The sequence below is a fragment of the Nuphar pumila genome, chromosome 4 (assembly GCF_984573655.1).
Source record: "Nuphar pumila chromosome 4, dmNupPumi1.hap1.1, whole genome shotgun sequence".
Taxonomy (NCBI): Eukaryota; Viridiplantae; Streptophyta; class Magnoliopsida; order Nymphaeales; family Nymphaeaceae; genus Nuphar; species Nuphar pumila.
The window spans coordinates 135,850,354-135,856,593 of NC_143252.1; positions in this window are offsets into that span (position 1 = coordinate 135,850,354).

Consider the following 6,240-nt stretch of genomic DNA (forward strand, 5'->3'; position numbering starts at 1 on the left):
TGGTTGGTGTGGGTTTGAATAGGCCTCTGTGTTGAGCCAAATGAATAGGCCTTGCAATTTGAAGTGTATTAAAGAAGGGTTGCATTATTTATAGGGGGAGAATATGGGAAAAGGGAGCGTTTGCATGTGTACTTGATGAAACTTCCTGGAGGGTTAGCAAGAGTTATTCAATCACAATCATAATTTTGAAGTCAAGCATGTGGGGCTTTGGTCATTGTCCATGCTCACAAATGTTCACACACCGACTCTTTTTATTCACATACCAGCTCGAACTTGAGGACCAGGAGCTGCAACCTGGCCCATAATTGCACTCCACCATTCATGATTTCGCAACCACAAACATTTTAATTTACTTAATTTTTTTGCAATTAAAAAATAGAGAAATTTCGTGTAGAGTCTATCCATTTGCATGATATTCAAAACAAAATTTCCACAAAGACATTTCAAGACCCATATTTCGACTAAAACTATCAAATAAAGAGCTAACCCTTGTGATCTACATGTTTGGTTTAGTAGATTCCAATATGACAGATTTTTCAGGTTTTGAAAAACCCAAAGCAACCACCGTGGGGGCTCGTGCACATGGCCAGCAGGGTGGTTGTGAGGGTGCTTAATTAAGGCACCGGGACAAACACCACTGGCACTCAACTGTGTTCGTACCTTTCAGAGGTGGGCCATGTAAAGCATGATGGTCGTGAGGACCCACCGGGGGTTTTCCTCGCTTCGGTAAGGGTTGCTCATCATAAAAAAAATAAATCAAAAGCAAACAATTTTTTTATTTTTTTTAATGTACCAAATAGCCCCAAGAGGGGCTGGCCTAGTGGGGTGGGGGCCTTGACAGATTGACGGGCAGTAAAGGATCGATTTTCATGGGCATCGCCCTCTGCGCAAGCCAATGCATATCATATGCTGGGGGCAGGGGTCCTATTGCCGGCAAGACAACCTAGGCCATGGCAGGTTGAGCCCGTGTCACCAGGTCTTCGTGCCAAGTGTGGTTTCTTTGGGTTATAAATTAAAAAAAAAATAATGTGCTAAATATGTTAACCCTAAAAAATTATATTTTATGTTGAAAAAATACGATCCTAAGATCAACTCTTACTATTTTTACCATGTAGAACACATACATGGGATTATATTTGGCCAAAACAACATCCTCTAATATATGATTTCCATCTAGGGTTTTTCTTACCCACTAGAGTAGCAAATGTTTTTCCGTTTTTTTTTTTTTTTTGCCAATCGAGACCCTACTTCTTATGTTTTTTTTTTTTGTTTCTTCTTTATTCATATTGATTTTTTTTAAAAGAAAAAAAAATGGGTTTAACCAGAGTTGCATCATTTGAGGCCTCTTTATTGGACAACTTTAGTTAAAAGTTGGGTCTTGAAACGTACTTTCAAAAACTATGAATCTCTTTTTGAAATAACAGGCAAAAGATTTAACTCTGCATTAAAATTTTCCTACATAAACCATATTTAAAACGCTTGAGAGAGGAGAGAGAATGAATGTCGTAAACGTAAAGGAAAAAATATAAAAATGTCTGCACGTGTGATAATTTTGAGACAGTGAGGATCAGATAAGGGGCACCCCGACAGTAACTGTCAGCGGTCCTTCATATGTACTTCATCCATGTGATGATGGCATTACGAAACACCATGGCTTTGCCTTTGTCTTCAGCCGTTCGTTTTGCACGCTTTAGAGATGATCATCCAGTGAATCAACGGGTGGGACCCACCTAAGAGATATATAGGTGGAATCCATTCATGGTGTTTGGGATGCCGTTCATCCGCATGGATGAAAGGCATCAGATGAACGAGATCAACGGCTCATTTCGTCAGCTTTGACCTCAAAATAACGATACCTGATTAGGATGGATGACTGCTTTTCTTTCTCCACGTGTTCAAAAAATGGTATCATGGTCATATTACGAACCCGTGTGGTACTCTTTTTCCTTTTTTTTTTTTATTCCAAAAATTAGTCGCTTAGTAAAAATTAACTTTATCGTGCACATCTTACTAAATCCTCGGCATTATCTCTTTAAATATTTTTTGTTTTTAACCGATATTTTCTTATTTTTTTTATCGGCCTGCCGTTATTGTTTTGTTGTCGTCTTAGTTCATATTGGAAATGAGCTTATCCCTCCAAAAAATAAATTACAGATCTACCATCTGTCACTAGATGATGATTTTCTGGTGCCTTTAGAGCTCTCTGTTTGGGAGCCGTAGACCCGGGATTCACCAAATCCCAAGCATCTCTGTTGATTGGAGTCACCATTTTGAGAGGAGAAAGGAAATGCGAGCAATATTGGGAGGGGAGATGATGTTATAAATGGGTCAATTTAAGAAATGTCTATAGCTTCATGAGGATGCTGTTGCCAAATCCACCGATTTCATTTCAACACCGCTCCCAACAACAGCTCCCAAACAAAGCCTAAAGCTAAGGGTGAAAAAGAGGATTTTTTATTCGGCCTACAGGGCCTTGGTTAGTTCAGTCAGTTCAAGGCATTCAAGCTGAAGGATGACAAGGCTAGCTATGATACTCAGTAGGGTACGTGGATCCCTTGTAGGGATGGCAGTGGACCAGGGGAAACAGGCCCTCCCACCCAGCCTCGCCCTATTTGGACTCGGGATGGAGGACATGAAATGGGGATGGAGGTTAAAATCAAAACCCGTGCGGGGATGGATGAACTTACGCTTTCCGGCGGCAATGGACCGAGGAAAACCCGGGTCCCACCCCACCTCGCCCTCTTTGGACCTTGGATGCAAACCTGTGCAGGGATAAAGGTCCAGATTTTGAGACGGGGTGAGGGTGGAGACCTTGTTCCTTGTAAACAGACAGGGGTGGTCCTCTAACACGGATCTCATCATTTGATACATTCAATCTTAACCATCCAATCAATGGCTAGATGGTTCTGCTGGATGACTAAGATTGAATGTATGATAAAACCCATCCTATTTCAAATGATAGGATTGGTTTCCGTGGCCCTCGGGATTTTAAGTTGCCGTGTGAGGCAATCATAGCTCCGTGGGAGTTTCTAAAAAGTATCCCAACCTGACCACAGTTTTCCCTTGCAATAGACAATGAATAAAAAAAAAAGTGTCATTGGTCTCCTTGATAGGAAGCAAAACCAAGTTTCTCAAGAACCAACGTTTGCTTTAAAGCTTGGTTTTGGAAAGCGTAGTATGCAAAAAACAAAAAAAAAAACAGATCTATAACCCAAAACATAGAAAATTAGGTTTTCAGTACGGCTGTCAACAGACCTACTTTGTATCAGCTACGCAGCCAGACCCAAACCCTAATTTTCAGGTGCGGACATGGAAAGTGCTGACTCTAATAATATTCAGGTCGACCCGGACATGACAATATGCAGGCTGGGTTGGTCATGATTTTTGGCGGATACCTGACCCGACCTCGCTTTTTTGCGATCAAAGTATTATATATATATATATATATATATATATATATATATATATATATATATATATATATATATATATATATATATATATATATATATATATATATATATATATATATATTCTAAAATTAATCGGTCCAGGTTTGAGATTTTATTTTCGTGACCCAACAATACACGAACCGAGTTATTAGTTACATATGGGCGAGTTTGGCCAAGTCAACCCTGACCCGACCCCTTCACATCCTAGTTTGAGTAACAAAAAATAAAAAATAAAAAACTAATTAATAGCTGGCCATTTTTTGACTAACCCACTTGGGAGAAAAAATAAAATCTTGGGGTAATTGCTATCCCTTTGGTTTTTGTATTCGACGTCTTTTTACTATAATATATTTTTCTTTTATTAAAGAAGAAGTCATCTTCTTAATTCTAGTTAAACACGAAATATTTTTCAATGGTTCACATTATGGTAAACGGTTGAAAATGAGGCTAGCTAGAGTCCAACTTTCTTTTGGTGAGGGTTGATCTAATCCTTAAAGCTTTGGCAGCAGATTGCCCAGTTAATAACATGATCATTATAACAATTTATCATGATATTAAATCAATTATTAGAGAAATTTTAAATCAAGTTTCAATGTCTCGTTATACATTCCATTCATCTAATGTGCTGCGTTGAGAAATTTTAAAATTATCAGAAAAGTTTGGTTCTGACTGGCAAGCTCTCTTAACGAAAAAGAAATGCTATGTTCTTATCTCTGAATATATTATTTAATGACGGTTGAGACACTCGTAATTAATTATTGTTACGTATTTGATTAACTATGCTGCTCTTCTGATATTGCCTTACCATTCTTTTTTTTAGTAACATAAAAAAATATATAAAAAATTGCCTTCTTACCTAGTCATGCATTTCTTCATGCACAAACGGAGAGAGAGGGGGGAGGGGGGTGTCAGGAACACCTCTTACCTGCTGTGAACCATTCATAGGTATTACTGTAACCTAAAAATTTTAAAAAAATGAAGTGGTTAAAATTTAATAAACACAAATTTGCTGTAAATTTGGAGACTATATGTAAAGAAGTCAACTTTTTTGCAGCAGAGCTGCATGCTTCACTGCTGCTTGCCATCCATCTTGGCAATTGCCATTTGTTGGAGATGGGCACAGCAGCCGATGCGGACATTTCAAGAAATACCAAGATGGATGGCTGCTAGGCAAATCGCTGCATACAATGTGAAATCATTTGTTATATATTAACAAAGGCAGGCAGTTGCATTCATCCTTTCTTATGCTTTGACTGCCCTCCTCAAATAAAGGACTAGTTCTATATTATATTTTGAGGATGAAGCTAGCATCAAAGACACAACGTTAGCCGGATCACGTGATTTGACAAAAGACAAATTTTTTTTTTCTGTTTTGAAAATCACCATTGTTCATGACATCAATTGGTTGTGAAATGGTGACATCAGCACTTTCGGTGCGCCCAACTGTCTGTACAGTGAATTGCAGTGATTGAAGGCATGGACGGTTGTGATTTCAAAATACAAAAGAAAAGTGCTTTGTCAAATCACCTGATCCGTTCTGACGTTGGTCATAGAAAGACACCCAAGGACATGCATGGTTGAAAGGAAGGACCGCACATGTCACTCATAAGCGCGTTTCTTGTCTCTCCTGAACTTTACGGGCCCCAACAAGGAATTGTAAAGAAAGCAATTCTAAAACGCAACAACATTCACACACTTTACGTACGTACCCTGCAAATGCTAAAAGTGAACGGCAGGTATTGTTGGAATGCCAAGAGAAGACTTTTTGTTTTGGTGCAATTTGGAGAGTTTGGAGTGGACCCTCTGTTGATAAGCCTGTAAAATAGATACAAGTTAGACCTTAATTGAGTTACCTCTATGGATATATACAAATACCCAATAATCTAAGAGAGTTACCTCTCTTGATATATAAACCAAAATTAATAGTCCCCTACAAGCATTTCAGGATTTACTTCACATGGACTCAATGATTGATTTTTAGTCAGTTGAATTGACAAGCTATGTTGATAAATTGAGTAGGCTACGTCAGACCTGGTGAAGGTTGCATATTGCAAGGCCCAAGAGTAACATCATTCAACACTTCTTTCAAAAATTTTAAAAAAGAAGTATTAGCTGCAAGAAGTGTAACCACATACTTACATTCAACCATGCTTGTTTTAATCAGTAAATCCATAATGTATTTTCTTTTAATAGACTCCAAGACCCCTGAATAACTTCAATACCTAAGAAGTAGTGTAACGAACCCAAATCTTTTATGGAGAATTCTTGGCAAAAAAATAAATTGTTTTCTTAATTTATGCCTGTTATAATTATATCATCCACATAAATTAGGACAAACATCTTTTCCTTGTCCCTATGCTGGATAAACAAAGAGGTATCTGCTTTGGACCCAATGAAACCAAAATTTATCAAATAAAATTTAAATATTTTAAACCATGCATGAGAAGCCTACTTAAGACCATAAAGAGCTCTTTTTAACTTGCATACATAACCTGAAAATTGTTTATTCTTGAACCCTTATCATTGATACATGTAGACATCTTCCTTAAAGAAACTATGCAAAAAGACATTATTCGCATCGTATTGATGAATTGTCAAATTAGAGTTGGTAGCTAGAGATAAAACCATTCTAACTTAAGTGGGTTTGATGATGGGACTAACGGTCTCGAAGTAATCTATTTCCTCCTGTTGATCATACATCTTAACCACAAGTCTGTCTTTGTACCTAGCAATAGATTTATCTGCATGTTTCCTGACTTTATAAACTCAATTGCAGCCTACTAGATTG